The sequence below is a fragment of the Mytilus edulis genome, chromosome 8 (genome assembly GCF_963676685.1).
Source record: "Mytilus edulis chromosome 8, xbMytEdul2.2, whole genome shotgun sequence".
NCBI lineage: Eukaryota > Metazoa > Mollusca > Bivalvia > Mytilida > Mytilidae > Mytilus > Mytilus edulis.
This window is the reverse complement of record NC_092351.1, coordinates 89,931,837-89,945,768: the sequence shown is the minus strand read 5'-3', so window position 1 is coordinate 89,945,768 and position 13,932 is coordinate 89,931,837. Positions and strand designations below refer to the sequence as shown.

General features: G+C 26.8%; 1 pseudogene; it reads left to right on the top strand.

Annotated features, from left to right (window-relative positions):
* Nucleotides 1-13,932, top strand: part of LOC139484523 (ankyrin repeat and KH domain-containing protein 1-like) — a 133,208-nt pseudogene that overhangs the window by 74,207 nt on the left and 45,069 nt on the right.

The following is a 13,932-nucleotide window of genomic DNA, read 5'->3' as shown; positions in this document are numbered from 1 at the left end:
CCCCCCCCCCCCCACAAAAAAAAAATTATCTTCAATTTTTGACCCCCCATTTTAAAGAAAAAAAACCCTTTTTACATCCAAAATAAAAATTTTACCAACATTTTTGTGTGATTTTTAACTTCAAAATTAAGAAGAAAAAAAACACACTTTGTATTTATACCCCCCATAAAAAAAATAAAAATTTTTTTTTGTAAAGAGCACACCAAAACCTTAATCCTGGGGTTTTTTATAAAACTCATTTTTTCCCCTAAGGGGAGTAGTATAGTACTTGAACGACTCCAGCGCCCCCCTCCAAAAAAAAAAATTTGACCCCCAAAAAATTACCCTCATTTCAAGTAAAAGAGCCCTAAATTTTCATAAAAAAAAAAGCAAAAAAACACCCCAAAAAACACCAAATTTTCTTACTCCCAAAAAAAAAACCGGGATAACAGGCAGAGAAAAAATTCTGTGGGATTTAAGAGAAAAAAAAAAAAAAATCAATTTTTACTTTAAAAAATGAAAGAAAAGCAAGCGAGCGGAGCGAGATACACTCCGGTTATCCTTAAAAAATGGAAGCGAACTGTTCCCCTTAAAAAATGGAAGCGAACGATTCCCTTTATGAATTACCAAAATATCCCCATTGTGCTATTATATGTGGTCAAACTGGATGTGGAAAAACAGAGTTTGTTCTTGATTTATTAGAAAAAGAATATAGTGGAGTTTTCAAATATATAGTCATACTTTGTCCAACCATCCAATGGAACAAAGCATACAAAAATCGTGAATGGATTGGTGATGTTAGAAAACCAAAAACCAAAAAATTAATAATTGTTAATCCTATTGTTGAAGTTAGAGAAGCAAACGGTTCCCTTTATGAAGAAGAGAAGCTACAAGAACTATTAAGAATGTTCTTTAAAAAATATGCTGGTCATCCAACATTATATATCATTGATGACTGCAGTGCAACAAAAGAACTAACAAAGAAAAAAGATATGCTGTCCGAGCTTGCATTTTTAGGAAGACATGCGGAACAATCAGTGTGGGTCATTTCACAGAGATACAACTCTGTTTTAAAAGATTTAAGAGAACAAACAAAATGGTTATGCATGTTCTACACAAAAGATAGAGATAGTTTTGATAATTGCCTAAGAGAAAATGATGTTATTCCTACTTTGGAAGAAAGACAAAGAATAAAGGAAGAACTTAAAAAAAAGAAACATCGTAAATTAATATTAAAGACAGATCAACCTACTGATTATTGGTTACTTAATTGATTTTTTTTAGCAATTCTTAAGTAATGCTTAAGTAATTATCAAGTAATGCTTAAGTAATTCTTAAGTAATGCTTAAGTAATTTAACCAAAATAAGTAATTCTTAAGTAATGCTTAAGTAATTCTTAAGTAATTTAACCAAAATAAGTAATTCTTAAGTAATTTAAACAAAAATAAGCAATAAAAAAAGCAATGCTGTTGGAAATACTAACAATTGCAACAAACACTGCAGTCTTATCATTGGTTGGATATGTTGTATTTAATTTTTTTAAAGTTAAAAATAAATTATATCCGTTTTTTGAAACGTATAAAATGAATGCTGAAGAATTATTATGCGAGCAAATTGTGGAAAACATAAATATTGATGATGAAGCGAGCGAAGTGAACGGTTCCCTTCAAGAAAAAAAACGCGAAAGATTATCAGCTGTTGTTGCTGGTGGGAGTAGTAAACAATATCTGGGTAAAGAATTACAACTGTCAGATATTGATAAAATGACAACAGAACAAATAAACAAACTATACTGTAAATATGAAGCAAGATTGGGAGCTAGTATGACCAAGACATTAGGAAACTCTTTTATAAATTTATATGTCATGGGTGTATCAAAGTTTTTCAAAGTTGTTAATCCACCAATTTTGATACAAGACTTAGAGGAAGATCCTTTTATCAATAATGCTTTAACTAATACATGTTGTGAACTGTACTATAGATATGGAATGTATCTTGCTCCTTTTACTGCAATATTAACAACAGCAAGACATATCGAACCACTCGCTTCGCTCGATTTCCAAAAAAAAGATGAAAAAAATGACATAAAAAATGATGAATGAAAATCCTGAACAAATAGAAAACAAAGAAGAAAAAAAAGAAGTATTTAAAAAACCCAAACAAAAAGACCCAAAAAGAGTAGCTGCTGGTAAGAAAGGTGCAGAAGTAAGAATAAGAAATGCAGAATTGAGAAAAAAAGAAGTGGAAAAATTAAAAAAAGAAAATTCAAAAATCAAACAAATAACAAAAGATTCTGATACAGAAACAGATTTTGAATCAAACGAACATATTCCTTCGGTTGAGAAACACTCCAGTTCCCTAGTTGATTATAAATTTGTACTTTTTTCTATAAGTATTGTTGGATTGGGATTGTTTTTTTACAACCAAAGTAAGAAACCAGAAATTATGATTAAAGAAATAACAAAACCAGAAAAACAAAAGAAAGAAATTGATCCTTTTGAATTTAATTAAATTTAGTACATTAAAATGACAACTCAAAAAGACGGAAAACAAATAGCAAATATGTTATATCATGCTGGAGTGGAAACATTGTTAACAGTTGGATATGCAGAAATAGGTAAAAAGGTATTAAGGAGGCCAGCACCAAAAGTGGATTTTAATATGAATGATGTTGTAATGTTATCCATTGATATATTACTTGCAATGGCAACAAAAGATATGTTGATTAAGCAAGGTATAATACCTGCTGATATTATGAAGTAATTTTTGTTTTTATAAAATGGCAAGTGCTTTAACAATGATGCTTGGTGGGGCAATAACAAATGCTTTTGCATTTTCAGGGAGTAATTATTTATTTTCACATATGGGTAGTAATGCAAATGAAGAGAAAATAAGACATGATAAAGCTATAGAAAAATTAGAAAAAGCACAATCAGAATGGAATAAAAAAAGAATACAAAGATTAGATTTTATAAATGAACAATTACAAAAGGAACATCATGCGGTTCAGACTTTTGATGATGTTGACCAGGCAATGAAACTATACTATCGTGTCACGAATAAAAAATTTACTTCATTATCACCTAAACCTACATTAAGTGATTTTTATACTCCATCAGAAGACCAGAAAAATAGAGAGATTGCATTTGTTGTTGGTGGTATGGCATTAACTGGTTTTATTGTTTGGAAATTAAAATAAAAAATAAATACAATTTACGTTTGTATGAAAAATTGGAAAAATAAGAAAAAATTGATAAAAATTAGAGTCCCTAATTTCTGTACTTTTCCTGTTTTTAGGGGTATAGAGAAATAATAAAATAAAATAAAAAATTCTTAAAAAGAAATTTCAGGACACTGTTTTTCAAAAACATATTCATAAACTTTATCTGGTCTAATTAAAGCATCCCAACCAGGGGGAAATTTAGATAACTTTTTACCTTCAAACTTTTCCATTACTTTCATTTGTTGTGGAGTTAAAGGGCATTCACCATCATCTCTTAAACAACATATTTGATAATTTGATAACATTATTCTTCCTAATATAACAATAGCATCAGGATCATCTTCTTCAGTATAAGCTTCAATCATTTTTTTTGTCTTTTATTTTTAAGAAAAAAATTTAAATTATATATTTTTTAATTTCTTCTCTAATATCCATAAGGAAAACTTCTAATTAAATTTTCATTTTCACAATATACCATTCTTTTATCAAACATATAATCATAATCTTTAACTTGTTTAACTGTTTTAAGTTGATGATCTTTTCCTATTTTTATATTATTATATTTAACAGTTTCATATTTTTCATTTTCATCAGTAACTATTTTTATTTTTTTATCTAATGTAATCTTTTTTTCTACTTCAGCATTTAATCTAAAACCTTTACAACAGCTAACTAGTTTTTCTGTATCTAGTTTCATAGAATAATCTTTTGGACCAGCAGATATAAATTGTTTTATATGATTAGCGTTATGTTTTGAAACAATTTCATCTGTTAAATCTCCTAATTTATTTCCCATCATACTTTCTATCTTTTTACAAGCTTCAGAACCATCATCATTATAAATACAAGAATCTGTATCCATGTATAAAACTCTTTCTTGTAGAATATCCAATAGTTCGTATAATTTTAATCTAGCATGTGCTGTTGTAAACAAAGCTATATAAACATTTACACTTGGATTAGGTTTAGAGTATTCTTCTTTATTTTTATATTCTGTTAAAACAATATCTTCATCTAATATCATAGTACTTATATCTTTATATTTTTTATTAAATACTATTTTAGTTATATGTTCTAAAGTAAAACAATATTCTTTTTGTGTAAAATTATCTCTCATACCAAAATGTCCCCATAAATTATTTAAACATATTTTAGCTATAAATCTTAATCCTGAATTGTACTTAACTTTGTCAATATCTAAATCATAAGCAGTATTATCTATAATGTATTGTATTTTTGTTTTACATTCTTTATCGTTTTTACAATCATTTTTACAATATTTAGGATCACATTTACATCCTGAAGCTTCTTGTTTATATTTCATAAACGTATCTACATAAAGTTTAAATATATCTGTAGATGTTTTTTCAAAATGTTCTAGTTCATATATTTTTTGTAATTTATAACCTTTTTCTATTGCTTTATCTATTTCTATTGTAGACCATGTACCTACTATAACTCTTTCCTCATCAGAATGTATACATTTTTCATTTTTAATATTTTTACATTCTTTACATCTTTTTATTTCATGTATTTTATCATGTTTATTTAAAGTAGGATCGCTTGACGCATCTATGTGTTTACATTTAAAAGATATTTTATTCATACATGTTCTACATAATCCAAAAAGTAATTTATGTGTATTATCACTAGTTAATTGTTTATAAGGTAAAACAGGGTGATACAATCCTTTAGGTGGTAATATTTTACATTTCATTATTCCGAAATAATTCCTATGGGGATTTTTTATATAATCATCTACAGAAATATCTGTATATGTAATAGGATGTCCTATAGGATATTTACAATATTTATTTACTGATGGATACAGAGAACAAAAATCTACATATCTACCTTTTAAATTAGAAAGATTATTGTATAATTGAATAGTTTCTGTTCTTCCTCCATAAAATGCATCTCTTTTATCAATAGGTTTTAAATGTGGATCAACTTCAGGATATTTTTGTTGATCAAACTCACATTCCCATATTGTATGAATTTTTACATTTGGTTTTAGATAATCTTCAATAGTTTTAAGTCTTTCTTTAGTTTGGCCATATAACTCTTTCATAGTTTTTTTATTTCTATCTTTTTTACATATTTCTTCAGGACTATAACATTTTGGACATCCATGCCAATAACATCCAAAAAATTCATAAACATTACGCATTTTATTTTCTCTATCATAATAATAACCATCGACTTTATAACATTTATTATTAATGAATAATTTCTTTTCACCTCCTCTTTTAGCATGTTGAATCATTATATTATATTCTAAAGAAATATACTTTAACCATTGTATTGATTTTTGTGAATGTACTTCTTTAATTGTCATCTTTTTGTGAATTCCAATTGTTTCATTTGTCAACATTAATGTTTTAAATATTTTTGTACAACATTGAGCAATTGTAATATATTGAAATGGATCGATATAATTATTGGTAATATTTAAAAATAATTTTCTATATAAGGTACAACCTTTGGCAAGAATTAAAACATCCAATAGACAATAATAAAATATTTCTTTATAGAATTTAAATTCTTTTTCTTTAACTTTATTATACCATTCATCAAATAATTCTTTATTTTTAATTGTCATAGTATTATAACCAAAATATTCTTTATCAGGATAAATTCCCTTATATTTTTGATTCTCTGTTGTATTAAAATAATGTGGAAAATAACCTTTGTTACCCACAAATCCAAATGTTTTTGGAAAAGCAGCTAATCCACATAATGTAAAATTTATAGAATCTATGAATCTTAAATTTATTCCTTTAATAAATATAGATGTTAATTTTAGTCCAGAAGAAATTATGTTATGTTCAATTTTATTTTTTACAATGTATCCTAAAATCGGTTGCATATCATAACCTTTTCCATAATGTGAAATAAAAGTGTAGTCTTTAAATTTGTCTCTTATGAAATATTTACAAAAGTTGTCTATTACAGAATTTCCTATAGGGGTTTCATATTCCCTAAAGGGAATTTTTTCTACATCACTAAAACAATCATCTATGTCTAATTCTAACAAGTTTAAATTATCAATATTGAAATCACATTTAAATACTTTTACATAGTTATTTTTAAAACAATAAATATTTTCTAAATCGTAAGCTATACAAAAATTCATTATATGTATTCCTGTTTCTTGATTTGCTTCAAAATCAAAATATATATATTTATTATTTTTTACTTGTTTTGGTACTGATGGTTTCATATAACATAAGTGTTCTTCATTACTTTCCGTGTATTTTTCATAACATATTAAACATATTTTTTCACCACATTTGTGATTTTTACCTGTATATGTTTTGTTACATTTATCACAAATATGTTGTTTTCTGATAGTTGTTACTGTGTTATCTTTGCATGTATGTTGTTCAGTATAACCAATTAAACATACTTTACAAAACCTACGTTTAGCTAAAAATCCTGTTATATTTGTTATAGTGTCAAAGTGTTCATCATGATAATATAAATATATTTGTTCATTATATTCTTCATTACCATTATATAAAATATATTCTGTACTATTTGATGTAAAAACAATTATCCTAATATTAAGATAATTTTCAAAAGCTTTTAAATCATCTAAATCATTTCCTTCTTTTTTTATTTCTACTCCTGATTGTTCATGCAAATCTTCAGCTAATCTTTTTTGTAATGGTCTACCCTCTTTAATGTGTTTTAATTGTGAGTTTGTAAAATTTTCTAACAACTTGTTTGAAGCTAAAGAAGTTACAATTGCCCTTGATAAACATATTGTATCATCATTTTTTATTTTGATAATACTTCTTTTATTTATGACATCTAATATTTTTAAAGCTTTACCTTTTCCTCTTTTATTGGGTATAATAGTAACTTCAAAAATAACTTCTTCTAAATTTAATTCTTCAGCACTATTTAATAATCTTTCCATTTGATCCATGAATAACTTTTTAACTGTATTATATGTTCTTATAGGCCAGCTTTTATGTTTAGTAATTATGATTTCATGAATAGGTACTATTTTAATTCTTCCATTAGGGTAATCTTTTATGGAATAGTCTACCATGTGATCAAAAGCATTTGTAAATGTTTCTTGTTTTTCATCCTTTAGACTAATTTTATAATTAAATACATAAATACTTGCTTTATGTTTATATTCTTTTGTCAAAACAAGTTTATATGAATCTCCTCGCTTGGATAAAATTTTATCCTTTTTTGCCTCCATTTTTAAAGAAAACATTTTAGTTACTTCAAAATGTCTAAAACAAATCTAACAAATAAATTAGCAGATGAATTACATCATAGAGTTATAAAATCTTTTCCTAAAAGACGTGTTTATGTTAATTCAATAGATCAAACATGGGCAGTTGATTTAATAGATATACAACAATATTCAAAACAAAATAAACACTATAAATATTTATTAGCAGTTATTGATATTTTTAGTAAATATGGTTGGTTGATTCCATTGAAAAATAAAACAGGAGTAGCAGTAAGTGAAGCATTTAAAACATTATTTAAAGAAAGAAAACCAATATATATTTGGTCAGATAAAGGATCTGAATTTTATAATCGACAAGTAAAAGAATTGTTAAAAGATAATAACATAAAGTTATATTCAACTGAGAATGAAGAAAAATCCAGTGTAGTGGAACGCTGGATAGGAACAATGAAACAACATATGTATAAATACTTTACTGCTAATGAAACTTTTAAATATTATGATATACTAGATAAATTAGTTAAAAATTATAATAATACAGTACATTCTTCAATTAAAATGACACCTGTTGAAGCAAGTAAATTAAAAAATGAATTAACAGTGTATAAAAATTTATATCCAGAAAAGGAAGAGAAAATTAAAAAACCTAAATTTAAAGCAGGTACTAGAGTAAGAATAACAAAAAAAAAAGGTAAATTTGAAAAGGGTTATACTACTCGTTGGAGAAAAGAAATATTTGTAATTGAAAAAGTTTTAAATACAATTCCTTTTACTTATAAAATAATTGATTTAAAAGGCGAAGAAATAACAGGTGCTTTCTATGAACAAGAATTACTTTTGACTAAGTTTTAAATCTCTAGGTAGATTTAAAATCCATTGAATAAATCCATTAAATCTTAAATGTCTGTTTTGTATAGCAAACAGTAATTACTGGTTTGAATAGTTGAAACGTTGTGAATTTGATATTTAAATCTAACTACAGTCAATTGTAATATTATATATATTAATAAAAGAACAAATTCAATAATATCGACAAAATGTAAGAAACATACTTGAATTCGTTTGTTAAATCATGCATCAAACTAATTAACTGCGTCAGTAAAAGTTTAATAGTTGTAAACAAAATTCTCAGGTAAAATTTACAATAACCTGTAGTTAAGTAAGTATTTACTGCATCTAAGGAGTTGTTTACTGCATCTAAGGAGTTGTTTACTGTAACTAAGTAAGTGTTCATTGTAACTAAGGAGATGTTTACTGTATCCAAGCAAACTGTTTATATTTAATTCAATAGGATATGACTTTTAAATAAACTAAATCGATCATTGTAAATATTTACAGGTAACAAAGTGCGGTTTTTAATTAAATTTGCCATTTAATATTGCTACAGTAACTTCAAAATGGAATCTGAATTGAGAAGATGTTATTTAGTTAAAGTGTCGGATGAATTAGAAAAACTTGAAACATTATTAGTGAAACGTAATAATACGATAAATTTACAAGATATGGAGATAAACGGCATAAAAAAGGACATTGAATATTTAACCGAGAGAATAAATAAAACTAAGGAAGATTTTGGTGACAGAAACAAGAGACGGATTTGGCTTCGATTAACAAGACAAAAAGTTAGTGCAAAGACTAAGCTTAAAAAATTCATAACAAAAAGAACCTGTGAGAATGAAGAAAAGACTATATTGGAAATAAAGAGAAGTGATTTAATTTCTGAACATAATAGGATAACAGAACTTGTTCGTCAAGACAGTAATTCCTAGTAATTAACTTCTTTAAATCTTCCATCTTCAAAATTAATTTGTGCATCTTGTATAACAAACAGATAAACATTTATTAATTTATTTGCTCCTGCTGTTTTAGTTATTTGGATAGTAATACCTTCAGAAGCATTTTCAATTCTTCTACCTGAACCGTGTAATGAGTTGTCATCTGTTGAACGTAAATCTAACCATAATGCATAATTAGTTGTAAGATATTTTTCTAATGTTGTATAGGATAAATTTAAATCCTTTAAAACTTCTTCTGTTGTTTTATTTCTTTTTGAATTTAAAGCAAAGAATTTATTTATTTCATCCCATTGTTGATATGCTTTCATTCCTTGACTGTATAGTTGATTTGGAACACCTTCTATTGTCATTTCTACTTTTGTTATGTTAGGATTATAATAAGTTTCGGTACTTGTTCTTTCAGGATCTTCGAACAACATTAGAATTCCTTTCATACTTCTAGCTGGAACATTTAAATTAATATTCCACAATGTATCAGATTTGTTTTTGGTTATTTTTCTATGTCTTAGTATTCTATCGTACAAAATAACCATCTTACCATTAACTTGTTGTCTTATCTGTCTTGCTAATTCTGTATCAGTAACCATATCAAATTCTAAACAAATGTTTTTGATTGTATAACTTGCAGATGTATCTGTTGATTTAATAACATTGCTATAATTATTAAATGTAAGTTCATATTCAAGTCTATCACCAAGACCTGCTTGATAAAAAGGCATATGAGTTTCTAATAGTTCAAAATCAAGTGGGATACAAAATCTTGTACCATATGCAGTTGCAATTGCTTCATCGCCTGTGTTTGATGCTTTATCATCCGCGCCAACTCTGTGTTTTAACATGTTTGTTTCACCAATTCCTTGGTATGCCATATTTAAACGTTCAGATGTAGATTTCCATAAATCAACATAACAATGATAAATATCACTATCATCAATTGACATAATTTCATTTCCACTTATACGAATTGTTGTTTTTTTAACTATTGCTCTTCCTATGTTTTGATATATAGTTGCATTGTCGTCTGTAGATGTGAGTTCTATTTCAAATGCCAATCTGGTTGTTCCAGGAACAATAACATCATTATTGCTTAGATTGGGGAATCTCACTAATAGCTGTTGATTTTGATCAATAGTTGAAGGATTATTTGTTATTGATACACTTTGACGAATACCTTTCACACCACGAGGTTCTCTTATTTTTCTGTAAGGATTTAATTTGTTTCCGTATGCCGACATTTTTAAGGATTAAATTTGTTATAAAAATAATTCAATTACCACTGATACTAGAGTATTGATACATGTATAATTATTAGTCATACTAATAAAACTTATTAAATCTCCAGCCTTAACTTCAAAAGGTGTATGAAAGTTATTAAAACCGTGTGTGACACCATTATCCAAACTCATTTTGTAACTAGTTGACTTATCATTAACAATCATCTTAATGGCTATAATATCTGTGCTTGTTCTTAAACTTACTAAACTAATACCCAATATTTGTCCTGGAAAGTTCATTACATAATAACCACCACCAACACCAAAATTAAACTTTTTATTTCCATGTATTGGACCATCAATTCCAGCATATATACTTATTATTTTTCTGTCTGGTTTATTTTTAATATTACCAACTATATTTTCAACATTTAAAACTCTGATGCTTAGGGCAGCGACACTCCGATGTAAATTTTTATCCTTAGTATCCATTGTTTGAAGCTCACTCTTCATATTTAATATTTCTTTTTCTACGTTTTTTTTTTTGACACCAAGTATGCTCATTTTATTAAATAAATTATATAACTTCTAAAACACAATTAATTGGTAAATGATTAATTATCTTGTTATTATTTTCATCTCTTATTTCTAATTTCAATTCTGTTATAACATCATTTACTAAACACTTATATTCCGGATGCTCAAATCTCGCTGTTATAACTTCACCAAACTCTTTATTCTCGACTGGAATAACAGCCAATAATGTACTTGGCTTACCATCAAGATAATTATGAGAAGTGCTAACTTGTTCCAAATGGATATATAATGATTTATGGATAGCAAAATCCACAAATTTGTTTCCATAATGTAATTCATCAGGTTCGAATTTACGTTTATTATTAAACCCTAACATATTTCCCAAACCCTTACTTATCTTTAACTCAGTAGTAGTGTTTAATGAAGCGATACCATTTGCTTCATTTACGGATAATACAATATTTTCTTTTTGAAATTCATCCACTATTTGTTGAAAACTATAATAACCATTCATAATCCTTTGTTGTTCCTCTCCGGTTTTTGTAATAAACCCATGATAAACATTATACCAACCTATACTGTATCTTATAAATTTCAAACCAATACGTTTATTTCCATTTCTGTTATTTATGTATTGTTCTAAGTTTATTGTATTATCAATATTTGAAATAGTATGAAACATTTTTAATATAAAAAAATGATAACAAAAGAATTTAAATATAATCCTAATGTTTCATATAATCCAGGTATTAAATATTCTGAAAAAGATCATCAATTAAAAACAAATCTTGTAAATCAAACAATATTTGTAAATCAAAAAGAGAACTTTAAAACATCTTTTCCTGATTTATTTCAAAACTATCAAAACCCATCAATACACACTAACGAACCATGGAATACATGGATTCATTCTTCATTTGATTGGTGGCAATGTCAATTAAACTTTGCTGTATGGTGTGCAACTTCAGGTTGTGGTGTTTCATATAATGAACATATACAAAATACTTCGCTTGACGCAAATCTTACAAAGTCTTTTTATATGTTTCATTTATATTATTGCATTGCAAGAATTTTAAAAGAACTTAAATCACCTTTACCAACAGATTCTTCTTTCTGTTATTACAAGAACCCATATGACAAAGCTGCATACCAAAAATTATGTGATGAATTTAATATTTCTCCAAATACAGATTGGAGACAAAAACTAGAATCTTCATCTCAAGGATTAGGAAGTTTTGAAGAATTTTATAAACCAAGTGATGAATATAGACAAAATCATAGAAAAGATGGTCCTTTCTTTCATATTCGTGATACACTTAAACATGAAAAAGATATAAGTATGGCTTGGACTACTTTTATTTTAGATAATGAAAATGGTTTTACACAACCAGGAATTGAAAGAATAAACGAAAGTATAAAAATTTATGTATGGGCTTTGTTGGGTGCACAATCTCAAACAAAAACAGAAATTTTAAAAGTAGGAACAGGATTTGATGCACAAAAACAATTCTTAGCAAATGTACAAGATGTTATTAATAGTCCTATTGATTTACCCACTCAGATATCAAATTATCAAAATGTTTTAAAATACGCAAGAAGCAAAGTTGATTATGCTTATGGACTTGGTTTATATATGTCTCCCAGTGATATGGTTTTACAAATTGGCACCATTGTTGGTTATAATAATAAAATTATAATTGCAACAGAAAATCAAACACTTGGGTTAAATGATGATTTAAATAATAAAAATTTTGATCATGTTGATTTTAAGCCAAAAGAACCTGTAAAACCACAAGAACCTATAAAACCTGAAAAGCCTAAAGAACCAAAAATAGATCCAATAAAAAAAATTGAACATGAAGATCATGAAGATAATAAACAAGCAATAATATTTGTAAGTATTGTAATAGGATTTACAGCACTTTATTTTTTCAAATAATCTCTAGCAGCAGTAAACAATAAACTAACAACTAAAATAAGCAATGCCCATAAGTTGTTTGCAAACCAATTTACTACGTCTTTTGTTGCAGACAATAACCAAGAAACAATAGAACCTATAATACCTGGTAATGCAGCTGCTAATTTTTCTGCAAGAAAAGATAATAGTTTTCCAAGATTTTTTAATTGTTTTTTTATCCAATCTTGTACACCACCACCTTTTGATGGAGGAGAAGGAGAAGGAGAAGGAGAAGTAGTTCCACCAGTAAATGCTTCAACAATAACACCAATAATCATTCCAAAAGCAGTTAAAACACTAACTATTGTTATTCCTTGTTCTCTGAATAATGTTCTTATTCTTTCACCTAATGTTTTGTCTTCGTTTAACATTTTATGTATTGTTTGTTTAAATCTGTTCACTTGACTACGTAGTTTTTCTTTATTAACATTAAGTATTTCTAGTCTTGTACTTCTTTCAGATTCTAACTCTCTTATTCGACTACTTATTCTATCTATTTGAAATTCATCATTGTCTTCTTTAGCTTGTTCTAATTTGGCATTTTCTTTTGCTAAGTCTTTATTTGTTTCATTCAGTTTTGCTAATTCATTTGCAATCTCTTCTTTTACTGATGTCATTGCATTGATTATACCATCCATCTCTCTTTTTTTCATATATGTTTGTGTTTCTTCATTTATGAAAGATGTTCCTTGTTCAATAAATGAAGTTTCTATTTCTTTCACATGTGTTTCTTCATTACTTGCTATTTCTAATAATTCTTGTCCTTCTTGTTGTGTAGATATTTCTTGTAATGGAATTTCTATATAATCGAGTTCACGAATTGGTGCTTTTATCGTTCTTTGAAAATCTTGAAAATCTGCTCTAGCTTCTCTTAAATTATCAGATATTTTAAAATCATCTACACCTAAAACATCCCTGACAAAATTAACACCGTATTCTTTTTGAAGAGTGCTAAATTTATAAAACTTTAATACTCCTTTTTTAAAATATGTTAATGCAATATTATTACC